This window comes from Macrobrachium rosenbergii, chromosome 16 (genome assembly GCF_040412425.1).
Source record: "Macrobrachium rosenbergii isolate ZJJX-2024 chromosome 16, ASM4041242v1, whole genome shotgun sequence".
Classification (NCBI taxonomy): domain Eukaryota; kingdom Metazoa; phylum Arthropoda; class Malacostraca; order Decapoda; family Palaemonidae; genus Macrobrachium; species Macrobrachium rosenbergii.
Window position 1 is genome coordinate 47,715,631 of NC_089756.1, and position 27,126 is coordinate 47,742,756.

Consider the following 27,126-nt stretch of genomic DNA (forward strand, 5'->3'; position numbering starts at 1 on the left):
GTCTTCGATTTTTCCCATTCGTTTGCTGCCGCATTCCTGGAGATCATCTTCTGTGATAAGAAATGGCTCTTTTCTCGTTTTTCAGCTTTTTTTCATCTGCATGTAGGGTCACCGTGGGTGTGAATTTAAACCCTTCCTGGTTTTTTTTATGTTTTTTAAGTTTCAAATATTTTATATAGGTTTTAAGAGAGCATCGCCAGGTTATCTCATTGTTTTATATCGAATTCGTATGATTTCATTTCTTTATAGATACAGTTATCGGGCTGCTCCGGGACCAAGAGAGCCTGTGACGGTATAAGGCCAGCTTTTCACAAAAGGAATTTTAGATGGTTATCCCGTTGCATTTCCCACCTCTTGGTAATATATACATACATATATATATACACGTATATTTATATTTATATATATATATATATATATATATATATATATATATATATATATATATATATATATATATATATATATATATATATATTGTTTGTTTGCTCTATGCTCGCTTCCATCCTGGCTCTGACCCACGGTAGTTGACTTAACTAACGGGTACTTAATTCACCGCCAAAGTCAACTGTCGCAGTTGCTGTTAACGTAAGGCACCTTTGTTCCCTCCTTGCTTGTGATTCAAAAAAAGATTCGTGAGTAAGGCGAGTGTTTTAATCACATAACTTTCACACCCGTGTGTGTGCGCGGGTGCACATACTCGCACACACACACACCTACATATATATAAATATATATATATATATATATATATATATATATATATATATATATATATATATATACATGTATATATGTATATTCATATACAAAATTGGTGGGGTATAGGACAGGGCAGGTAAGATTGATATATATATATATATATATATATATATATATATATATATATATATATATATATATATATATATATATATATATATATATGTGTGTGTGTGTGTGTGTGTGTGTGTATGTGTATGTATGTATGTATATGATTCTTATCTGCTCTCTTTTCTACACCAACGATTACTTGCTCCTATGACACACTCTCTCCCTTTCAAAAAGTAAATGGTTGTTGAAATCCTTTGGGATAAGTGCCGCTTCAACATTTTCTTTATTATGTGATGTAAAGCGCTGCTGTAATTAATACTTTCATAAATGCAGCCTTATGACCTTTCATTCCATTTTAAGATGTCCACTTGTTACCATTTATCAAGTCTCCCATGTAATTCTCCCATTTTTCCATTCTCTTCTCGCCTTTTCTTTCAGTATTCCCCACAAAATAGACTTTTTTTAGTTTTCTGTAAAAAGAAAACTATTGTGCCAGCTTTCTGTCCGTCCGCACTTAATTCTGTCCGCACTTTTCTGTCCGCCGTCAGATCTTGAAACTACTGAGGCTATAGGGCTGCAAATTGGTATGTTGATCATCCACCCTTCCACCATCAAATATTCCAAATTGCAGCTCTCTAGCCTCAGTAGTTTTTATTTTATTTAAAGTTAAAGTTAGCCATAATCGTGCCTCTGGCAACGATATAGCATAGTTTCATGGGCCGCGGCTCTTACAGCATTATACCGAGACCACCGAAAGATATATCTGTTTTCGGCGGCTTTGATTATACGCTGTAGCGGCTGTACAGAAAACTCGATTGCGCCGAAGAAACTTCGGCACATTTTTTACTTCGTTATTACAGGTATTCCAATTGGTATACCCTGTCTCATTTAATCATTTCTCCTTTGGCTTTGCTGTTTGTCGCCTCCCATTGGCTGTAAATCTCTCTGCCGTTACGCCGTTGCAACGCCCGTTGGTTAGGTACCGAGTCAGGCCAGGTAATAGCATGGGAACGGAGCTGCGCCAAGGTCACATCCCTGTCGCGTTCAGCACACACACACACACAGGCACTGATGATATACCGTATTATTCCGGCGACTTTCCTCTCCAGGTTTTGCATCCTTTGGAAGCAGCATGCAACCTTTCGATGTGGTTTTTAGATTTTCGGTAATAAGAGATTCTGTAATTAGTTAATATGATGTGAGGTGACTCAAAACAAAAAAAAAGGCCGTAGTCACTGCATCATTTATTTCTTAAGTGATAAACTGGGATGGACCCCACAGAAAACTTTCAATATGTGGCAGTATACACACACACACACATACATATATATACTGTATATATATAAATATGTATGTATGTGCGTATGTATATGCATATGTAAACATACATACATTCATATCTGTATGTATGTTGTGTGTTGCTCTTTGTGTGGGTATACATTTTAGCATGGATATTTCTCCGCTGTATACACGCAAACATTTCTACTTGGATATCAATAAGTGGCCGTCACGGTCTGTTGTGTCCCTCATAGTACCGTTTGCCAAGGACACAGTAAATTGCCTTCCCTTAGCCTTCCGATGACCTACTAAAGTGGTAAGAGCTTATATCCTTCGGGTAAGAGTAGGTAGGATCTAGACACTTTTGAGTTTCTTTTGAATTCAGTTACTTGAGGCACGTCTTATTGTGCTATTTTTGTCCCCAACTCCGTGCAACATAATATACTCGTACCCTTGTGAAATTCCACCGCGCTTTTACCTCTCTCTCTCTCTCTCTCTCTCTCTCTCTCTCTCTCTCTCTCTCTCTGTCAGGCCAGTTTGTAAAGTGCTTCTTAATGCTTTGTTCATTTAATCTTACCTGCTTTACTTAGCCATATGATTATTTCGACACGTGGCGGTATAAATTGAGATTTCTCTAGTGATCCAAGAAGTTGACAAACTTTTGGCCTTAGATTCAAGTTTAATAAGCGAACTGCTTTCCCAGGGAGTCTCAATTATTGAACCCTGCCTCTGTAAAAGTTAGGCCCTCCTTTTTCATGTCTAGCTATTTATCCATGAGCAATAGGCGGCGATCGTGCGTTTTTCTCGTTCCTATTCTGTTAGACACTTCCCAGTTACGTGACCACTGCAGAGGATCCTTAGCAGCCAGTGGTGGAAGTTGCCACCTCTTTTTCTTAGATTGTTTGATTACCGCTCTCTTCTTGCACATTCTTGAAAATGTTCCGAAACACTGACTCTGGAATGTATATGAGTTGTGTGTGTTGGTTGCACTTGTGTGGATGTAATACCATCAGGCACTTTATGCTGAATTTGGACCCGGTTAAAAAAAAACTTTTTTTAATTTGTTCTCACTGTGAACATTTTTAGTTTCTTTAGTTTCAGAGTGGTATACAGGTCAGAATCTATTATATATTTATGTTTCGAGATATTTTCGTCGTTCTCTAAAATAATGACTGATCTAAAATAAAAACTAGTCTTGTAAGAATGCTTATAGTATTTTGAACATTTCCGCGATTTTCGGTAACTTTTTTTATATCAATTTTGGTTAGAGAATGATACGTGGATCAAGTCTTGTACTTGATTATTAACACGTGCTCATGTTTGTAAATGCTCTTCTAATTAGGAAGAAGCATAAAGCCCATTCAAGTATAAGAAATCGAACATTGAATGAAAAGCTGATTTATATGCAAACGCTTGTAAAATGTGACGACATTGGCAAAATGTTCAACGCTCTCAGTAAAACTACAGTTCAGTATAAACCTAAAAACAAACACCCACTTGCGGTAACTCATTTAAATTCGGTTGTCATCGTCGCAACGCGGATATGAAGTAGGATGCTGTGTTCTTTCCACTTCAGGTAAACAGGACTTCACTTCACTTCACTTCACTTTTCGTGAGTCAACAAGAGACGCCTGATATCAGCAAAAAGAGGGACACCCTTCCTGTGGGCAACGCTGTGAATTCAAATGAGGAGGTTGTTTTTATAAGGTCTTTTTCACATTTCCTTGTCCCTCTTCTTTCTATGGTGGACATAGGTTATTTCAAAGACTCGAAGTGACAGTCTCTCTCTCTCTCTCTCTCTCTCTCTCTCTCTCTCTCTCTCTCTCTCTCTCTCTCTCTCTCTCAATGTCGCCGATCGTTTTGTTCATGTCCAGGATGTAGGAAAATGTTTTAATCTACAAGGATAAATATTTTTTCTCTCTTTTTTTCATATTTCCTTTTCCTTTTCATGACGAACGCTAGTTCGTTCCAAGATTCCAAGTGGTATTTTCTCTCTCTCTCTCTCTCTCTCTCTCTCTCTCTCTCTCTCTCTCTCTCTCTCTCTCTCTCTCTCTCTCTCTCTCAGTCGCGCGCACAGATAATTTTAGGCGTGATTGACATGTAGGAAAAACTATTGATTTAGGTTAGTCACATAAAAATTTTTCCAACAGTTATACATGTAAGTTTGTAACAATGCGTGTCTCTTGAAAGATAATAATAATAATAATAATAATAATAATAATAATAATAATAATAATAATAATAATAAGAGGAAGAAGAATAAGAAGAAGAAGAAGAAGATGATCCTGAAAAATAATAATAATAATAATAATAATAATAATAATAATAATAATAATAATAATAATAATAATAAGAGGAAGAAGAAGAAGAAGAAGGAGATCCTGCTAAATGATAATAATAATAATAATAATAATAATAATAATAATAATAATAATAATAATAATAATGACTTGGTGAAGGTAAACATGCTTATAATAAACTACTTAAGTACAAGAAACAAATAACAGAAAAAATGGATTATCATCATTATCCTTCCTAATGAAAGGGAATCGTCGTATTGCTGGAGCGGTAAAATCCCCTGTTGGTCATCACAGAACGGCAGATGCCACGGGGGGTTTACCCGAAAGCCCGAGTTGGTTGAACCTATGTTGCACATTCACCATGAGTCATAGCCATTTATTGCTATGTACTGTCACACTCGCCTGGAATTGAATTATTATTATTATTATTGTTATTATTATTATTATCCAGAATTTTTTTTAGTTTAATAACTTCAGTGATTTCGAAGAGAGGATTGGTAACACGGTAGAGACATGAGGGTTTTGGAGGGGGGGGAGTTTATTAAAGTTCCAAAGCGCCACTTATGTCATTGATTTCCTTTCCCACTCAAGAAAAGACAGAGAAGAAAAGTGTGTTTATGTTCAGTAGAATCAGTGGGTTGATTGCGTTAAGATTTATGTCATCATGTCTCTTTTGCGTCTAGGTTAGTTCATTCCAATCTTTCCAGTCGCTTTAGTATTATTTGTAGTTTAAGTGTAATGAAAAGTATAATTCTAGTTCCCCCTTCGAGATCATACCAACTTCAAAAATTAGAAAAAAGGGCTTCGAACGGGCCAAGTCAGTAAGGACCAAAAGGGAGAACAAAAGTTCCAAATCACTCCGTGTTACACTTAAATTCCAGCCTTGCAAACATGCTTGATGAATTAAATGCAGTTCATGGTGCTCGAATTGTGCTTCAGTACACCGGGGTCAGAAGGTTTTCATCTATCATCATAATAATAATCGTAAATATTTTAATGTATAATTAGCAATTGGAGCCAAAACTTCCGGAATTGGGGTCGATGTTGCCCAAGGCTTAGTGATCTTATTGGTGTTTATGTTGTTGTTGTTATTGCTGCCTGAAGATGATTGTTATTACTTATACTACACCTTACACCATAACCACTGATATTGTTGTTGTTATAGTGATTGTTTTCTCTTGGTTATCAAGGAGTGGACTGCTATAAATTGTACAGGAGTTCTATGAGGAAAAATAATTGTCATGTTGCAACCCGTTGTTTTGTAGCAGTTTCTTTCGCCTTGCAGCATCCATTTATTTACTCTGAAAGCGCTGGACGTAAACTGCAGTCATAACAATTGTTAGAAATTACTGTTGACTGTTTTACCATATTTAAGGATCTGTAAAAATGGTTGCTTATATGTACGTTTTATTTTGTCCGTATTGTTATGCTACTGAATTTTTAGTGTCTTCGTTCAGACGTCTCCTAAAGGGTAGCATCAGTTGAATGATTCATGCGCGTAGAAGTTAGATATACTGCATATTGTGAATTATAATCACTGTCTTGAGATATCTTAAATAGGATGTTTTCATCTCTCTCTCTCTCTCTCTCTCTCTCTCTCTCTCTCTCTCTCTCTCTCTCTCTCTCTCTCTCTCTCTCTCATGGAGATTCTTGGAGAAATAAATCTTGCGCTTGAGGGTGAAGTATTACTGGGATCTAATCTGGTCGGATTATTCTATTTTTGTTCAGATATTCAGTCATGCTGCACATTTTCATCCTGGGCACCTTGGCTTTTACGACATGTCACACGACCCGCTTCTTGTAATAGCCGGGTTTACCTGGAGTAATCATTATTCTTTCCGTAATGCCATTGCCTGCACTAATGCTTGATAAGGGTTGAATACGTGATTTGCGCACTCTTGAAAAATACCAGACATCATTGAAATTCACAACAGATCTTAGCTGTGTGGTGCAAGCGGCGGCGTTGGGTCATCGCAAGACCCGAAAACTAATCGAGTAACAGCGTTTAATTCCTATTACGTCGTCTTTCATGGGACGTCCGAAGATTCTCGAAGCGCGGCTGGATAGGTCATGGAGAACCATGATCGCTTGCAGTTTTCTGCACCTTTGGCCCTGTTCCCCTTCCCTTCAAAAACCCCTCCCCTCCTCCTCTCTCTCTCTCTCTCTCTCTCTCTCTCTCTCTCTCTCAGCGCCATCTCCATTACGTTTATTGGCGGAAATGCAATTCTCAGCTTTTAAAACTGTTCGAGATCTTCCTTTTGGGGAAATGAGAACTCACGACTTCTCACTGGCCTGCCCATGCTGACTGCCACAGGTTTGATTTGCTACTTTTACCCTTAACCCCGAGTTCTTTAGCTCTCTTCGAAGTGTCAAATAAAATACATAACCCCCCCCCCCTCTCTCTCTCTCTCTCTCTGTATTTTGACTTGCAGCTTTTAACCATAAATTTTCATACTCTTTTTTAAAAAACTAATAAATGTAGATCCTCGTCTCTCTCTCTCTCTCTCTCTCTCTCTCTCTCTCTCTCTCTCTCTCTCTCTCTCTCTCTCTCTTCTCTCTCTCTCATTTTCTTCCTTTTCTTATCGTTTCTCTCTGTCTTCTCTCTCTCTCTCTCTCTCTCTCTCTCTCTCTCTCTCTCTCTCTCTCTCTCTCTCTGTATTTTGACATTTTACTTCTATCTGAAAAAATTAAACAAATAAATGTAGATTTCTCTCTCTCTCTCTCTCTCTCTCTCTCTCTCTCTCTCTCTCTCTCTCTCTCTTCTCTCTCTTTTCTTGCAGCTTTTCTTTAACCTTTTCCATACTCATTTTAAAAACTTCTAAATGTAGATCTCTCTCTCGTCTCTCTCTCTCTCTCTCTCTCTCTCTCTCTCTCTCTCTCTCTCTCTCTCTCTCTCTCTCTCTCTCTATGATGTGTTCGTGTATTTCGATTTGCAGCTTTCAACCACAAATTTTCATACTTTCTGAAGGAAAAACAAATAAATGAAGAATCTCTCTCTCTCTCTCTCTCTCTCTCTCTCTCACACACACACACACACACACATTCACAAATACCAGTTTTTGTCTGCTTATTTTACCACCGGAGCATAATCACCTACGCATTCATTGATTCTTTTCGTCAGTTTCTCATCTGTGTCCGGAAAGTCGACTCCGGGCTACATATTTAACTTTGACTACTTTTTATGATGTGGATGAACCCCATCTTTCATCTAACTGGTATGAATTATTGGAAGATTAACCTCCATTGTTAATCTCTCTCTCTCTCTCTCTCTCTCTCTCTCTCTCTCTCTCTCTCTCTCTCTCTCTCTCTCTCTCTCCTTTATTTTGACTTACTGCCTGTAACCTCAACCTTTCTTTTTTTTTATTTAATTTGATGTACAAACTTTGTTTTATTCTCTCTCTCTCTCTCTCTCTCTCTCTCTCTCTCTCTCTCTCTCTCTCTCTCTCTCTCTCTCTCCTTATTATTTTGATTTACTGTTTGTGACCTCAGACTTCCTGTACAGATAATTTTTAATCTCTCTCTCTCTCTCTCTCTCTCTCTCTCTCTCTCTCTCTCTCTCTCTCTCTCTCTCTCTCTCTCTCTCTCTCTCTCTCCCTTCATTATATTGATTTACTGTTTGTGACCCTAGCCTTCCTTTACAGCTAATTTTTAATCCTCTCTCTCTCTCTCTCTCTCTCTCTCTCTCTCTCTCTCTCTCTCTCTCTCTCTCTCTCTCTCTCTCTCATGAGATTGCAGAGGCAAGGGTTACATCCGGGTTAGACCTGTGCACCAGGCATGTGTCAGAAATCAACCAAGACTTAAGCCGACAGGTGAGAGTCTTAAGGCCAGGAAACCCGCTTATGTTCCCTCGCAAAGTCTCTGAAAACAGTTCAAGGGATAAATTATTACGGCGTTGTTCCCTTTTTAACTCTAATGCTTCCGGAAAGCAGAGAGTTTTGTCGCTTTTCATTTTAACCGGGGAAGCGAAAGTGCCTCAACAGTCAGTGGCGAGGTCCGATTTTCAAGTCATTTTTTTTCCTTTGGAATTAATTTCAGAACTTGTAAGTTTATTTTAAACCGGCAAACTCTTCTGTCAGAAGTAGGACTGATTTTCAAGCCAGTTTTTTTTTCCTTTGGAATAAATTTAAAAGTTTGTTAGTTATTTTTTAAAACCAGAAAACTTTTCTGAGAGATGAAGGAGTGATTTTGAAGTCGGTTTCTTTTGGATTATTCTCAAAACATTTAAGACCTAATTTCATATCGAAACTAGTTTGCCACCTCTGCCAGACACAAAATTATTGTTTCGTATTCTTGGTCAAATTTGATTTAAAATATATTTGAAAAATCAGAAATAAGAACTTTGCGCTAAAGATATTGTCTTCAATTCAGTGTACGGGGCATGTTCTGAATATAAAGTAACGTAAGAATAGAATGTGGGAAATAATCGAAGGTAAAATCGATTTATTTGACAGAAATGTGATTACAATTTCTTTAAAAAATATACAATGGAGTTACGAGCAGTCACTACCTGACAATTTTACTGTTTTCTGGGAATTGAGTTTCCACTGAGTGAAAATTTAGTAAAAAGTACAATATTTTTTATGAAATTTAGCGGGAAATTTTTGAACAATGGATAATAAGATAAACAGTTACTGAAAGTAAATATGTAAGGACAATACTTTTGAAGCAAAATTAATAACGTATTATCTCCAAAATAACATTGGAAATGATTGATATTGAAAAAATGCTTTAATAACAGCAAAATAGGTAAATAATCAATATGCTTTCTCAAGAAAATTTATACAGGATTGAGAAAAAAAATACAGTGAAATTCATTACCCAGTTACTGAGGAATGAATAATAAACCTTCTTAACAACGTATACGCTCTTGAATAACGATCGCACGGCTATCATCGAAGGTTAAGAGGCATTAGATAAGGAGGCTAAGCATTGGAGAGTGTTCCCAGGACGTGCCTTTTCCTTCGGCAGACGGCCTTCCTGTGTCTTTTCCGCTTGCCGATGGTAAAAACTCGACCCGGAGTTACTCAAAGTCGCACGTGATCGGCGGAGAACTATATTTCGTCCCGTGGGCTGGTTATTGACTGGTGATGTGCAGGAGATCGCTCAAGCGGATGTGCTTAGTGGCTTGTAGTTGTCCTGTGCGTTTTGAGTCTGATTACACACATACACACACGTACACGCATGCAGACTCTGGCATTTTACGTTTTCTACATATTTTTGTCGACCATTGAAGATATCTGTATAAAGCTTAAAGATACCTTGAGGCTGTTGCGACGCAGCAGAAGAATTATTTTTGCACTTTCATATCAATTTCTTTGCTTCGACTTTCACCTCTGTTTTTATGTTTCTTTATGATTTTCATCACTTGATTTTTCCTTTTGAATTTACATTATCTTACAAATTAAATAAGCAGTATGTTTGGGATTATTTTTCTTAGCCTACTGTGATCTTTTTGTTATATATTTGACATTTCTGTTGTGCTTCATTAACAAAATCATTATTATTTCATTTTTCCTCTTTTCAGATGCCCAACCCTAGTAATCTAATCATATGTTTAAGCAGTCAAGTACACGTTCCCAGCCTGGCACGGCCATTGTTTTGTTTTGACAATACACGTGCTAGACTCACGCTTGCTTAGCCAAAATGTCACGTTCGTGAGTATCACTGTTCTCACTAACTCACGATCGTGATCTCGTGAAGTCACGCCAACGCCATTGTGATGAGTGGTGACCGAACTTGATTGTGTGATACCTCTCTCTCTCTCTCTCTCTCTCTCTCTCTCTCTCTCTCTCTCTCTTCTTCAATTGTCTGTTGTGTCATGATCTATCAATTCTAGTGCTGTGTTATAGAAAATTATCTCTCTCTCTCTCTCTCTCTCTCTCTCGTTGTGTCATGATCTATCAATTCTAGTGCTGTGTTATAGAAAATTATCTCTCTCTCTCTCTCTCTCTCTCTCTCTCTCTCTCTCTCTCTCTCTCTCTCTCTCTCGTCGTTTCATGTTCTATCAATTGTAGTGTTGTGTAATAGAAAATTATCTCTCTCTCTCTCTCTCTCTCTCTCTCTCTCTCTCTCTCTCTCTCTCTCTCTCTCTCTCACACACACACACACACATACACAAACAACCAAAATACACTGGGTGTCACGACCCTTTATTTTTATTAGCTCATAAAATACGATTCTCTTTGAAGCAGGAATTGAGCTGATGATGACAGTAAAACTGACGGTCATCATAACTGTGACAAAAATATGAAATCTTCAAACAGATGAACATGTAAATAAATAGTGAACAAAGAGTTCAAACAGCACTGTCAAGCGCTACTGTGACAGATAGACAGAGATAAAGTTGGAAAAAACACAAAAAAGGTATGGCCTTCTGTCGCCTGTCATTGACTTAGGAAAATAATACACATTATTTCCTGAAGGTATGATGTGGGAGTGAGTCAGTCAGCTGTAAGATCGTCCATATAAGTCTAGTAGCCTTTGTATTGCTATAAAAGGACTAACAAAAGCTGCGTAAAAAAAGAAGGAATAAAAAAACATTGCTTGAAGCAATACAGTGCGTGCAGACAAATTGTTTTGTTCATTTTAGTGCAGCACGCAGCAACGGACAACCACCAGATATTCCTGCTGCTGTTGCACGTACAATGCACTGAATGCTAGGGCTAGGACATTACATCAGCTGACGATGAGAAGCAGTATGGTTATTAGTGTTTTATTTTCTTCCGTGTTAGATACGTTTACTCACATTTATAGGACAGAAATGAGTTAACCATGAGTATTTTAATTTTCTGTTATCTTCAAAAAAAAAAAAGGTTCTTTAAAAGAGGTGTTTTAGATTTCTTTTCAAATGTTTTACTTCACTGCACTCACGGCCAAGGATATATATATACTGTATATATATATATATATATATATATATATATATATATATATATATATATATATATATATATACGTGTGTGTGTGCTTGTGTCTGTGTATATATAATTATATGTATGTACATATATATATATATATATATATATATATATATATATATATATATATATATATATATATATATATATATACTGTATATATATGTGTGTGTGTGTGTGTGTTTACGCTCATGAATAAATGGGATTTTAGGTGTGCTTTTATGAACTTGAATCTGTTTTTCAGTTTAGATGATTATTGCAGTAAAACTGCCTTAATGCTGTTTCGGCAAGGTAATTTTGATATGACAAACATGAATCATATGAGTGTCAAAATGCACATTTTCCAGACCTTTTAATAGCCCCGCCGTTCCTGAGACACACCCCAAAACCGTGGAAGATAATGGAATTCAGCTTGATGGTTTTATGGTGCATAAACTCTTAGAATGAGGCGAGTCCTGATCTCTTGATACTTTCAATAGACTCTCTTGTATCTCTATTCAGCTCTTTTGTGTGGGTGGAAGTGGCCTTTCTCGTATATCAGAAAGCTTTAATGGGTCTCAGGACGGTTTGATTTTACGGGAGTTGATTTCTTTGGTGTGCTAGTGTTTTTTTTTTTTTTTTTTGCGGTGGAGTCGGTATTAATTAGCTAATGACTCATATGAGTTTATGCTGCTGGGTTTGCTGATGAACCTTCTGAGTCAGTCGACCGATCATAATTGGTTCTGCGAATGATTTTGCTGATTAAATCCTGTTCAACCAATGATGTCGACCAAATTGATTATTCTTTCAACCGAATCTTAGACGCCTAGAGGGGTCGTTATTTCAACAGAATCAGGGTCAATCATTTGATGATTTTGTAACAGTGAATCCTAATTTCCCTGAAATAATTCGAGATTTTCGATACGCGGCACCATCATCGCAGCCGAATGACCCGTCTGATTCAAAAGGTACACCTGATAAAGGCACAAACTTCTTTCAAAATCTCTTTCTATTTCCAGAATTTCTCACCAGCTCGATGCATCATCTATAACCTAGACCTCTTTATGACGAATATTCGGGAAATTTTCTGCTGGAAATTTTCCGAAGTCACTAAAGTAACATTGGCCCCATTACATTGGATCTTGTTCAAAAAAAGCTTCCTGAATGAGAAACTGTCCTCGTGATAGTTGTTGTTCATTAAAGTTGGCTGAGGTAACTCCTCATTACGATGAACACAGTACAGGTACACTTCCTGAAACCATCCAGATACTAGGCCGTTTTATAGCGGGTATTTTTCAGAGAAATTTCATGAATAACTGTCCTTTGTGATATATCTGTCGGGGAACGCGATAATATACACCTTGTGCTCAAATGCGCAGGTGCGTCGAGAAATACATTACTCTATTTTGTGCAGAACAACCGACCCTCCTTTCAATTTCCTGCACGCGAGGACGTTTGTCGCGGTCCCGATATGGAGTGATCGCGATCTGCCTTGTCTGTCAAGTTAGAACTTTGTAGATGATGTTCTGTTTTAAGTGACGATGATTTCATTATGCGTGTGTTAATGGAGATCATTATTTTATCTGATTTTCAATTAGAATAAGCGATGCAAATAGGTGTTTACAACTTATGCTTTAATATAACTTTGCGCTTGACGTTAAAGATATAATGTTCTTTACATTAGGTGTCTTGGAATACACTTATATGACATTTATATGATGGTGTACTTGTTTTGAATATTACTTAAGGGAGTGCTATTATGACACTATTAAGTACTTTTGAACTCTTCAATGGAAATCAATTCTCAAATACATTATTATACATAATATAATGCAAAAATATTTGTGTCATGTCAGTTGTATCAAAAGAAAGTTGAATTATTATTTTCAGATTTACATGTCATGCTACATTTCTTGAATTCATACAGATCCTAAGAAAGAAAATGAAAACGAAATTAAAAAGTAGTAGTCGTCATGTCTTATTTTTAGAGATACGACCTCAATTAAAGTTATCTCGGTGATATATCAAGGCTTTCAAGCTCGTACTTTCACGCCTTCAATACTCACACGTACACATGTTCACATTGTTTATATATATATATATATATATATATATATATATATATATATATATATATATATATATATATATATATATATATATATATATATATATATATATATATATGTGTGTGTGTGTGTGTGTGTGTATGTATACATATATGTATTTGATATATGTGAGTATATATGTATGTATTATATATATTTATATTAATAATATTTGTATATATATGTTTATATATGTATGTATAGTGCCGTTTTGGAACATTGTCGAATATGCATTTTTTCAATTTTTTTTAATGAACTGCATCGGCGGTAATTTTATCATGACTTCTTGTTCCAGTAAAGTACCAAGTCTGCCGCTCTCACCTTACATCCTGAATGGTGAAAGAGACAGACTTGTTACTTTGCTGTGACAAGAAGTCAGCGATAAAATCGTCGTCGACTGAGTTCATTCAAAAAACTGAAAAAATGCATATTCGACAGTTTGCCAAAAAAGTTAGTTAAAAACCACAACGGAATTCCTGCTACAAAACATAGTGTATTAAAAATATATGTGTACAAAAGCTTATAGCTTTCGTCCAACTGCTGTGGACTTGATCACTAAAATGTGATCAAGTCCACAACAGTTGGACTAAAGCTATAAGGTTTGTACGTATATATTTTTAATACACTGTGTTTTGTAACAGGAATTTTTCTAACATTTATGAGAAGTACGACATAGTACTTTTATATTTCATATATGTATATATATGTGTGTGTGTGTGTGTGTGTGTGTGTGTGTAATTGTAATAGCCACAATGCCCTGTTAACTTTGGTACCTCGTTCTGATTAGAGAACCTGGTAAAATGTGACCAGTAGATTCTACATATATATATATATATATATATATATATATATATATATATATATATATATATATATATATATATATGTGTATGTGTGTGTGTGTGTGTGTGTGTATATAATACGTACATACATATTATATGAAATCTGTGTAATTAATAACATCCAGGCAAACTCCGTATACCATCCGAGTTGGGGGAGAATGTGGCGTTGTTCATTAATTTGTAGTGGGTCAACAAGCTTTTGATGATCCTCCTGTGTAGGTAATTGGAATGTCTGATGCTGTGGAAGTTTCCTGGCTGTGAGATTTCGTGGCTGATTTAGCAATTAAGAGATAAACAAGGCTGCGACTTGGTTTTTTTTTTTTTTTATCTCTGAAGCCACCACCTGCTGAAGGACATGGTTTAAGAGGTACGTATGTATGTATGTATATTTCCCGGAGTATAGACTCCAATTTTAGGTACTATTATTATCATTACAATAGGATTTAACAATACCACTGAGACAGTACTTTACGGTAATGATAAAGGCCTGAAACTGAAATCTGTTTCAGAGACAGTGTACAGTTTCAGTCATACATGCCGCTCATAGTCACCAGCATATAGCAGCATTTCTAAATAAAAAAAAAAAAAAAAAATTGCCTCTTTGCTCCTACCAGGAATCGTTAACAGCATCCAGTCGCATTTCCAAGAACATTGTCTCTTTGTTCTTTGGCATGTAGCGCTCCGTGTTTGTCACGTTGTAAGGCCGTCGCTTGAAGTTTCCGTTTCCAGTTACATGTGACTGTGTCGCCTGGTGAAATGGGGATATGGCCTTCATAAATCTGAAGGAGTGAATCGGCGTCGTTTAGGCTGTCAGAAAGGATTTAAGATCCGCAGTGTCATTGTCGGTGATGGAGTGGCTCTGCAGGATATTCTCACTAGAGTTCTTTTTCTGCTCATTTTCGAACAATACGTCTATATTTTCCTTGATTTTTGTCTTTTTTTTTCCAGTTGAAGTTTCTCAAAATGTGGATGGCGTTTTCTTCGCTTAGTGTGACTTTCTCCAATGTTTTATTTTTGAATAGAGATACATAAGCTTGAAGAATATCAAGTCATTTTTGTAAAGTGGATATTCAGCGCTTAACATTAATCTTTTTTAAAGTAGGTTTATGATGGGTTTCGTTGCAGTTATTTTGTGTGTATGTGTATGTTTGTAGATATTTTGTATCTTGCACCGCATTCATAGGTAGTTAATCACGCGTGAATATTGTTGTTTGTTCTTTGTTTCATTTCCCAAGAAAACTACAATATATAGTTTATATATATATATATATATATATATATATATATATATATATATATATATATATATATATATATATATATATATATATGTATGTATGTATGTATGTATGTATGTGTGTGTGTGTGAGTGTGAGAGAGAGAGAGAGAGAGAGAGAGAGAGAGAGAGAGACAGAGAAGACCAAAATTGTAATGACATTGCCCCAGGGTATTGCAGAAACATAATAGGACTCTATTTCGGCAAATATGGTTTTACGCCCTCTGTATGTTTATGTAATCATGCAGCAATTTTCCTTTGATATATGTTTGCCTCTGTCACGTCCAAGAAGCTATTTATAACTTATAAATGATAGAATGACGTCATAAAGTTAAATTGACAATAGTTTCTCCGAAGCGTGAATGACATCCGTAAGCTGGCATGATTGGAAAGCCAAAAGTCAGTTAACTCTGGTCTTTTTGAAGGCAGACGGGGCAGGCAACTTTATGCAACTGGGGACATAATGGAAAAGGGAGGCTTTAAGGGCCTACCTCCAGAAGGAAAATTATAGAAAACATGGGAGACAGAGGGAGGGAGAAAATTCCAGTGATAAATATCATAGAAAACGATAGAATTGAAACTTGGAATTCAGATAGCTTCAGTGCATTTAAATTCGGTCGTTTTATTCCTGTGGTCCTAAAAAACTTTAAATCGTATCGAGCATCGGAGGTCGTCCAGGCAAGAATAATAGTCACTAATTGACCTCTGCCCTGTTCGCCTTCCCACCACCCTTGTCTGTTTCAGCCATCGCTCCTCAAGCATTCTGGAGTCATTCTTCAGGATATAAGGTCAATGAGAATTTATTCTCTCTCTCTCTCTCTCTCTCTCTCTCTCTCTCTCTCTCTCTCAGTACAATAATATGGATGTAACTCTCCGTCCCACTCTCAATCAGTACATTAATATGGATGTAACTCCTCTGTGAGCCCATTTCTCTCTCTCTCTCTCTCTCTCTCTCTCTCTCTCTTAAAAATTTTAATTTCATTTCAAGCTAAGCTACATAGAAAAACAGAGAGTGGTCTCAATGCAGTGAGACTACATCCCAGACAGTACATTCTCTCTCTCTCTCTCTCTCTCTCTCTCTCTCTCTCTCTGTACTCCATTCCCGAATGACCTTGTCATATTTCCCGGATCAGCGGGTCAGGCTTCTACGTTGATAAAAGGTCAGCGCCTTCTCAGAGGCTCTCCCTTCTGTCTGTTTCGCCCCTGTCTTTTATCCAGACTGATGTGATTATTCTATATATATATATATATATATATATATATATATATATATATATATATATATATATATACACACTCAGTCTCTCCTTATTAGATATCATTTTATATTTACCTTCTTTTTTATGTATATCATTCTTTGTCTTTTAATATTCCTTTAGTGATAAACTTCTTTATGTGTTTATTTACTCATATGTGTCATTTGTTTATTTGCCCCGTTTTTTCCCCTGCATGAAAAAATTGTTTACTTTGTCTTCCTGAGTCCTTGTCGCCCTTATCTTTGTTTGCCTTTTGATTGCTTTTGTTTTTTCTCGTCCTCCTTTTCTTTTATGTGCTACAAGTCTTATCTTTGTTTACTGCTCTCTCTCTCTCTCTCTCTCTCTCTCTCTCTCTCTCTCTCTCTCTCTCTCTCTCTCTCTCTCTCTCTCTCTCTCTTGTGATGTGCTTGCTCTCTAAGAAATTCTTTAGTATATTTTTATATACTTTGCTTTATGTAGTCTCTTGCGTTTTTCTCCTTCATTGTTGTTTTACCATAATCTTGTCTATTTGATTGTTAAAATGATTATTGTGACAATAAAGTCGATTGATTGTTAAAATCATTATTGTGACAATAAAGTCAATTTGATTGTTAAAATTATTACGGTGACAATAACAGTTGGGTTTCTTATGATAATTTCCATTATCTTTTCTTTCTTGTGTCAAAACGTCATGTTTTCACTTTCTAAAAAAAAATCATCTGCTATTCTGCAACGGTTCTATTTAATTTGCGTATTTAGTTGCTTACTGATTCTTTGCTGTATAGCAAGTACACCCCCTGATTCGAAAGATGGATTCTTAAACTAAGGCTGAAGTTTACGACATTCCATCTCTCATCCTCACTTCCTCTTCGCTGTAGAGAGACCATTATGTTCCCACTCGGTTCTCAGGCTATAAATACGAAGCAAGTTTTTTACGTAGTGGAAGGTAAACTCGACTCGTAGCATTCATTAGCCCATTGACGTCACAAGTAGGTCCCTCCCAGATCCGTAGGTTATCTAACCTTTGGAAGGAATTAATGTCGTTTGTTCTCTCTCTCTCGGGGTGTGTGTGTGTTGTGTGTGTGTGTGTGTGTGTGTATACCAAGCCTCCGAGTGGCCACGCGAAAAGATTTACGAAACGGATGTGTTACACGTCGAACTAAGTACAGGTAATCCTGGATGAACCTGCTACACCTGACGGTCGATTTATGTCAAGTACTTGAATGCAATTCCCGACGGCTGTTTTCAGATCCTCCTGTCCATTGGGATTTTGTCAGTCGTCGCGGTTCCGTCAAGTAATATTATACTTATATCAACCCCTTTTTTATGGTATCCTCCTCGTGATAGCTTATTTCTACACCCTGGGCTGAAGGTAGTCTTTTCATGCCATTGTTTGTTTTCTGCAGTTGTTTGGTTTGCTAGCGTTGAATTTTTTGTGGCGGCTATGTTTGTTGGCATATTTTATTCACTTATTCGTTTTTATATCATATTTACTGATCGTATTCTTTCTTACATTTTTCAGATGTTTAGCCTTCTTTTTTTATTTCTTTGATTTTGCATTTATTTTATTTGTTGCTTGTTTTCTTCCTCCCATTTTACCTTGTATTTATTTAATTTTATCACTGATGTGTTATTAGATTTTTTATGTTTTTGTTCAGAATCTGTATTGTTAGGTCAGGTATGAGGAGGCAGTCTGCGGATCATGAAGGAAATGATATCGGCTATGATTATGATCTTTCAATCAATCCGTGATTGTGATCGTCACATGAAATAAATACAACTTTGAAAATAGGCCAACAGTTGACTAACTTTTATGTATTTATTTATATATTTATTTCTTTATTTATTTATTGATTTATATATTTACAGTAGACTACTAATGTACTGATCACGTTGCAAAACCTGTAGTGTTTCCCAAGTTAAAAATATAATTTTTACATTTCTTTCTCTCAGCCAATAAGATTTTCCCATCTCCATTTACCGTTCTTCCCCTCTACAATGGAGTTTCAGGTTACGGAAACCTCGTTCTTTTCTATGCAATCCAATTTTTTCGATGACAGAAATTAATGGAGTTGTGGTGCAGAACGCCATCTGGTATCGAATAACGTGGATATCAGGCTCAGTCTAGTCTTTGGAAGGCTATACGTGCATATTTTCTGTCTATTGAAGTTATCATTTTTATTGACATTCGATACAACTACATTTATTCAGAGTAGCTAATTTGTCTCTTACTTGTCTGGTTGGTATTTATAGAGAGGAATAACTCCTCAGTTTTCAAAGACTGCAATTTTTTTATTTGCACTTGCGTATTATATAGTTTCGTATGCGTAAAAAAATGACCATTTGAATAAAAAAGAAAAAGATGCTGCAGATTGTTACACTGAGTAGTGACAAAGACTTTTTTTAATATTATGCTATATTATTTCCCTTTAGTCATTATTAGGAACAATCGTTTGCCGATTGTTCCCTTAGTGGGTTGTTGCCTCCTTTGTCTTTTTGTTTTTCTTGCTGGCGAGTTGTCTGTTGAATGGCGTCAGACTTCGGTAGTCAGGTTCGTAGTAGCAGCAACGAGCCAGGTTCTGGAGGGCAGAACGACCGATGGTCCAGGGCAGCAGCGAGTCAGCTGGGGCAGCAGCAGCAGCAGGTATCCGTACCCGCGAGTCAGGTTCTGGCAGCAGAGCAGCGGAGAGTTTCTTGAGGACGAGATGGTTGCCGTGTCGGCTCTGTCATGGTCGTCGGCACTGGAGGAGGGCGTCAGCACTGTGCTTGAGGGCGAGATGGTTGTCGTTTCGACTCTGTCGGAGTTGTCCTGCAGTGTTCCTGTAAAGCAGCTTGGGGCTGTTTCGACGGCTCTATTGAGTTTGTCTGGTGATGCTACCCAGATTTATACAGTTTTGGTGTTATTAATTTTCCGTTTGTGTTTATGTATTATGCTGCTCGAGTATTATTGATCATACTGCTTTTGTATTATGTTTTGTGCTGCTAGTTTTTATATTTGTTATGCTGCCTGTTCATGTTATGTTTATGCTGCCTGGTTATTGCCCAAGTGTTGTTTGGTCAATTATTTTCAGTTTGTTTACTGGGCTTTTATATTTTACGGAATCATTTATTTGTGTTGTTTAGTTTCTGAACCTGACTCACCTGTACATTTTGTAAATAATAAATTAATTTTAAGGTAAATTTTTGGTTTTGTTCAGCTCCTCCCTCCTTTGTGTGTCACCTCTCGTTAGTCATTTCAGCCCAATTGCTTGTTTCTGTAAAGAACCTTTTGTTCTCGAGAGGCGAGATCGTAATAGACATCCTTGCTATATATTGATACAACATGTCATTGTGTACTTAGTTTTAGTTTATATGCTGTAGTAAGGGATAAGTTTGATTTTCTGTACGAAAATAGATATTCTTACAAATTAGCTCCTAATGAACTTTAATCATGCGCGAATTGTTCAAATTTTTGATAAGAGTATTTTTACTTTCACTCGTCATACGTATATATGTGTGCATAGTTCCACAATTCTAGTTCCTTTTATTCTTGTCTGTGCTTTGTATCTATCCAGAGAAATATAGAAATGAATCTCTCTCTCTCTCTCTCTCTCTCTCTCTCTCTCTCTCTCTCTCTCTCTCTCTCTCTCTCTCTCTCTCTCTCTGGTCTCCATAAAGATATATCCGTCGGTAACATTGTGACCTATATATCTCATGATCATTTTGTAATTCTAATAAAAATCTGATTTTGAAATTCTGGGAAGTGGAATGGAAATACCCTTAGTGCCATTAGTTTCAGGTATGTTCAGGCCAAGACTCTGTGACTGAACCATAATTGGGTCATTCAGGTCTGCTTATGTAGTAATCACTCGAATTTTCGTCACTTATCGTCTTGCAATGTTACGGTCACTCGTTTGAAAGGTCGCTCCTCTCAGGGGTCCAGTGATGAAAGTAAACGAAGGTCTCAATACTGAATGTACTTTAGTTAGACATTTAACCTTTTAATTTAGTGTATGTTTTGTGTTTGTCACGGTTATACGTATGTGATGCTTTGTGTGTGATAGAGAGAGAATCATGTCAGTGTTTTACCATACACACAAATATGTATATATATAATATATATATATATATATATATATATATATATATATATATATATATATATATATATATATATATATATATATATATAATTATGCACATGTGTGTGTGTATGTATGCATGTATGTATAAATATGGAGGTAATGTATTTTATCTTGATTGAAATATTAGTAGTAACAATTTAAAGACAGACAGACAAACTTACTCCTGATTCATTCGGGATCTATGAAAATAAGAATAAGGTATGATTCCGGATTTAAGAAAATAGAATAACCTGAGAAAACTTGACAATATCGAGAGAACGATAAAGAGAAAAACTGAACAGAAGTCGCAGCCTCCCTCCTTATCGGCGTCTGTCGTAATAAACAGGAGTCACGGATTGCAGTGCAGGATGACTTAATTCCTCCTGCGATCCTTTTATTGTTTGCGATAACCGGTCCCACGGCCGCGTCTCTCTTTCACGCCGGATTGTCTTTTACGATCGTTCCATGCGCGGTAAAAGACACCTCAAATACCCTGTAAAAGACGATCTTAATTACGTGATTTGGCTCTAAGTGGTGGCTTTCCGTAGCGGCTTCGTAACGCGTCATTTTCATGCTTATTGACTCGTGCTACAAGGTCGGCAGTGCGGGGAACGGTCTTCATATTTAAGGTGAACATTTTGGACTTTTCGGTCATGATGCGTTACAAAGGGAAATCCTTTTCATTTTCGGATTTGCTGTGTCATGCTACCCCCATAAAGTTGTAAATTGCATTTGTTTCGTGGAATTATTTTTTACTTGAAAAAGTGGAGAATATTTTTTCTTGAGCGTTGTGCTATAAACTATGCGTCTTTTTCAGAAGTTTCTGTATCCGCAAGTCAAACGAGATACTTTATGAGAATTGACTTAAAATATGGTGTTGTTATTGTTATTATTATTATTATTATTATTATTATTATTTTATTTCTGGTGTCTTATTAAGTTTTTATTTTATTTTACTTATTTTATTCTGAGAGAAATGAAAGGTGGATCATGATCACAACAACGGTCCTCTCTCTCTCTCTCTCTCTCTCTCTCTCTCTCGTAGAATTATTTTGTACAGTACAGTCTTAATGACAAATATTTCGGTAAAAAAAAAAGGGGGGGCTAAAAGCGTTGTCATATGCGAAGTTTGTAAACACGAACGCCAAAACTGACGCAGTGACATACAAGGAAGGATTACCTCTTTCCCGCTGCCCACACACTTGCCGCGTTTGGAAATCGCTCGGGTTAACCCAACAAAATAGCTTCCCTCCCTAAAACATTTCAACCTTCAACCCACCTTCAACCCGAAGTTGGGTTTTTGCAGTGATTCCAGGTACAGTTTTGAAATACGATCCTTTATTCCTGAGCGCTCGGTATCATTATACGTTTTTATCTCTGCCGTGAATGTCTTAAGCCGTAAGGAGTTTCGGTCTCAGGTTTACAGTTGCCCTTCCTTTTGATTTATTTAGGCGGTGTCGGCTGTGTATGTGTGTACTTGTTTACTTCAAAGGTTTCCCTCGAAGCGCTGGTCTCTCGACTTTCTTCTCAAATTCTGCAGTGTTGGAGGAGCGTTCCCAAAGGAATGGTTGTGTACTATCTACCTATCTATCTATCTATCCGTCTGTATATATATATATATATATATATATATATATATATATATATATATATATGTATATATACAGTATATGTATATAGTTGGCCCTTCAAAAGTTATATTATTGTTGACTTCTCCCTTAAATTATATATATATATATATATATATATATATATATATATATATATATATATATATATATATATATTTATTTATTTATATATATATATATATATATAAAAGAGGAAAATCAACAATAATATAATATTGAAAGTCAAACGTATATATATATATATATATATATATATATATATATATATATATATATATATATATATATATATATATATATATATATATATATATATATATATATACACACACACACATACATACATACATACATACATACATACATACATACATACATACATACATACATATTATCTACATGGTCCAGTGGTTATCCTAGCAAGAGATCCGAGATCGGTCCCCACTGAAGGAGAAACGATTTAGACTTTTTTTGCTTTGTGCGTCTGTTGGCCCAAGCAGTTGATTATGTGCCTGGTAATTAGTCGAATGTTGTGGGTCAAGAGGCAGAGTAGAGAAGGGCCAAGAAGGAGCAACCTCTTCCAAAGATTTTTTGGGAACCTGGAGTTAATATCTTCTGTAACCCCTTCCCTCCCTTGAAAAGGTCTCTGAAAGAATATATTATGAAATGGCTCAAGCTGTTGACTCAGCCGTGTGTGTATATGACAAGGGCAGAGAAGGAGAGAGAGTGGTGTGTGTGTGTATATGTATATATATATATATATATATATATATATATATATATATATATATATATATATATATATATATATATATATATATTATATATATATATATTTATATATATATATATATATATATATATATATATATATATATATATACATATACATATATATATGTATATACATATATATTTACCAACAAAAGACACACATATATGTACATACATACATATATATATATATATATATATATATATATATATATATATATATATATATATATATATATATATATATATGTATGTATGTATGTATATAAGTACTGTAGTTGTACGAGTGTAAATCTCTCTCTCTCTCTCTCTCTCTCTCTCTCTCTCTCCTTTTCATATGCACACACGTCTGAGTCAACAACTTCAGCCATTTCATAATATATTCTTAGAACCGTGGAGCAACAAAGGTCTAGGAACTATTTTACATATCCATAACTAAATGTTAAATGGGGTCAGAGTTCACGACCAAAGGCCTTTTGTGCAATAATGAATATCGGTGTGATATTTAAGAAGTAACTGATGATGTCAGCATTTTTTTTATTATGTTTTTGCGGATGATGTCTCTTGTTTTTAAAGGATAGCCGTTGATGTCACCTTCCTGATTTGCGATATCTTCATGTGTTATTTTTTCCTTTTTGATTCTTTCTCTTTTCCAGTCTATGCTTATTCGTTCTAGAATACCAAGGTACATCACAGTTGTAAAATTTATTTTTGTAACATGTTTATCTTGTGCAGTAACTGATAACCCTTACTTTTGAAGTATTCTTTTATATTATATAACGATATTTCTATTTTTCCAGTCTTATGTCAGTTGCTGTAGGATACTAAACACAAGATTGTATCCAGTTGTAGCCGGGTTATTGTCTTTTGGCTTCCAGTATCCAGTAGAAATAGTTACATTTTGCAGAGTAATGTCAATTTCATTGGGCATCTCTTGTCACTAAGATAAGAGATGCCCAAGAAGTACTAACCTACTTAGAAGGGCAGCTGTTTATGAGGAATATATAATACACACACACATATATACATATATATATATATATATATATATATATATATATATATATATATATATATATATATATATATATATATATATATATATATATATATCTAAAGTCAGTGACCTAAAATCGATCTTAACAAGTCGGTATGACGTAGTCGCGTTTGTTGAAAAATCATTTGTCTCTTTTGTGCTGGGCAGTAAATTATGTACCAGGTAATTAAACAAATGTGGCAGACCTAAGCAGGTTGAGCAATACACTAAAACCTTAGAAACATTGTAATTTTTGAGATGACATTTATAAAAGCTCATACAATTTAGATGGAATTAATCTTTTCTTTAAAAAAAATAGGGTCTTCAACATACGACACATATCCTAGCATACAAAATTGAAAACCACATTAAAGTCTTTACAAAGTAGTGAATTACAAAGCCTAATTGGGATAGTATGAAAGCATGCAGTAATTTGCTTGGAAAAGTACTTACTACAGAAAGCTAAAACTGAGGAATGTATTGTGCAGTCATTAACATTTCCCTGATATAGGAGTAATTAAATAAGTAACAAAGTAACACAGAGAAAAAAATCCTTAAAACTAACTGTTGTTGCCCATAAAGCTTAAAGAAAAATATGAGTATTTACATTATTTTAAACAGAAGACAATCACTGAGTTGAAGAGGCCAAAATAATTCATAAGAGGAGGACACAATAACGAGATACCGAAAATATCACTTGCATTAGATAAATCGAATAGTTATCCTGGTCGAAATGCCTGTAATTCCGATGCAGCGAATCAACTTCACGTTGCAGAAATCGATCTCCGTTTCAGCCGACATTGCCCGACCATTCGGGCATGTCGGAGTTCACGAGATGATGATGACGCAACGAGATGATATCTCGCTCTGTTATGCGTGATTGATCTCCCTCCACAGATCAGTTTTGGCTGCACGAACCAGGGTCGTAGAGGTCTCTGTGAGGGAGGGAGAGAGGGAGGAGGGGGGGGAGGGAATGGGTGGGAGTGAATTGGAGAGGTCTTGCAGGTAATGATGCGACTTGGGAAAGTAGGGTCATGTGGTGTCCTCTCTCTTTTTGGATTTGTGTATAAGTTAAGTATATCTTAGTTGAACCAGACCACTGAGCTGATTAACAGCTCTCCTAGGGCTGGCCCGAAGGATAAGACTTATTTTACGTGGCTAAGAACCAATTGGTTACTTAGCAACGGGACCTACAGCTTATTGTGGAATCCGAGCCACATTATAGCGAGAAATAAACTTCTATCACCAGAAATAAATTCCTCTAATTCTTCATTAGCCGGCCGGAGACTCGAACTCTGGCCTAGCGAGTGCTACCCCGCAACTCTACCGACTCGCCCAACGAGGAACTTGGATTTGTGTATAGGGCGGGTATATTACTGTTTCTTATTGTTACCTTCAATATGAGAAGTTTGATTTTGAGCTGGCAGGAACCGGAAGGCTCTAAAGGAATTCTACTTGAACAGCAAATGCTAAACCTCTTAAAGGAGAATAAGGTAATTCCCTCGTTATGTGGAGCAGATGCTACATGTAGATTTTTACTTCCTTATATGCTGTACAAGTTTAGCTAATTAGATATTTTCCGATAGCGCCTGCCTTCCGTTTTCTTATGTAGCATAAATATACAACAAATATGCAGATGCTGCAGGCAAGTGCTTAGTAAAATACGAAGAACATTACATAACGTTACTAACCCATAATTCTTTAGTACTTGGTTATGCAACTGGTATTGTTCTGTACCTTATTAAAGTGTATCTATGTATTTACTTATATTAGGACTAGGAGAGTCATTTCTGATACAAAGATCTTTAGAAAATGGTATCTAATTCTTAATAAACCAATGAAGTAAAGTAGAGGGAAAGTGGAATATGTGGTATTAAGTTTTATTAGTGTAATTATCTTGCATGACCACACTTTATTTGAGAAAGAGAAAGGGAAAATAACAAGAAAATTGTAAAAAGTACTTTTGGGTTCAGAATGTACATAACACACGAAAAGGCACATTCCTAGGTGAGGGTGAATTTTTGTTACTTGGAGCTTACATTGAAACTCTTAGGTTGATTCACTGTAAATTGTATCCACTTACCTAACTGAGTAATAAAGTGATGAATTGTTAAAGTATACCTAGGCATCCCACAGATTAAAGATTAGGTTAAAATTAATAGTAATCCATTTGTTAATGCGCACTCCAGTTTGGAGAAGCCTTTCATTGTTAACTTCGATAACCAGCTAATTCTTCTGTCAAACGTATGTCGAAATAAAAGAAATCTTTTAAAAAACTGTAATGAAAAGGTCCATGAAGCCGTCACCAAAAGCACTTTGTTGAATCCAGGACTGATTACGACTCCTGTTATTATTAATTATTTTAACCGAGTCCTTCTTTTATGCCATGCTTCATGCGGAAATGGCTGTTCGCTGTCAAGAACCAGTTCCCAGGTAATTGCACCAGCTGTCATGGGTGTGTTCCAGTAACCCTTGCTCTTTGAACGGATAGGTTCCAATGTTCTTTCGTTGTGTAAAGGTTTGACTATACTGTATATATATATATATATATATATATATATATATATATATATATATATATATATATATATATATATATATATATATGTATGTATATATATGTGTGTGTATGTATAAATATGTGTATTTGTGCGTTACAGTAGTAGTCTATATATGACTGATTATTATTTTTTTCTATTTTTCAGGTACGTATTGTCAAGTGTCTGTGTCTTCTATAAATGTTGACGGCGATAGGTAAAGTGATGATTACTGTTATCAATGTACATTTATATATATATATATATATATATATATATATATATATATATATATAT

General features: G+C 35.8%; 1 protein-coding gene across 12 annotated transcripts in view; it reads left to right on the forward strand.

Annotated features, from left to right (window-relative positions):
* The window catches only part of LOC136847412 (uncharacterized), a 654,742-nt gene that overhangs the window by 565,311 nt on the left and 62,305 nt on the right, over window positions 1-27,126 (forward strand). The window contains exon 1 of one of the 12 annotated variants that reach the window (XM_067119075.1): window positions 27,003-27,046. The exons of the other annotated variants lie outside the window; for them this stretch is intronic. The gene's annotated coding sequence lies outside the window, so the exon portion shown is untranslated. Of the gene's footprint in view, window positions 1-27,002; window positions 27,047-27,126 lie in introns of those variants that run through there. 12 annotated transcript variants of the gene reach the window in all.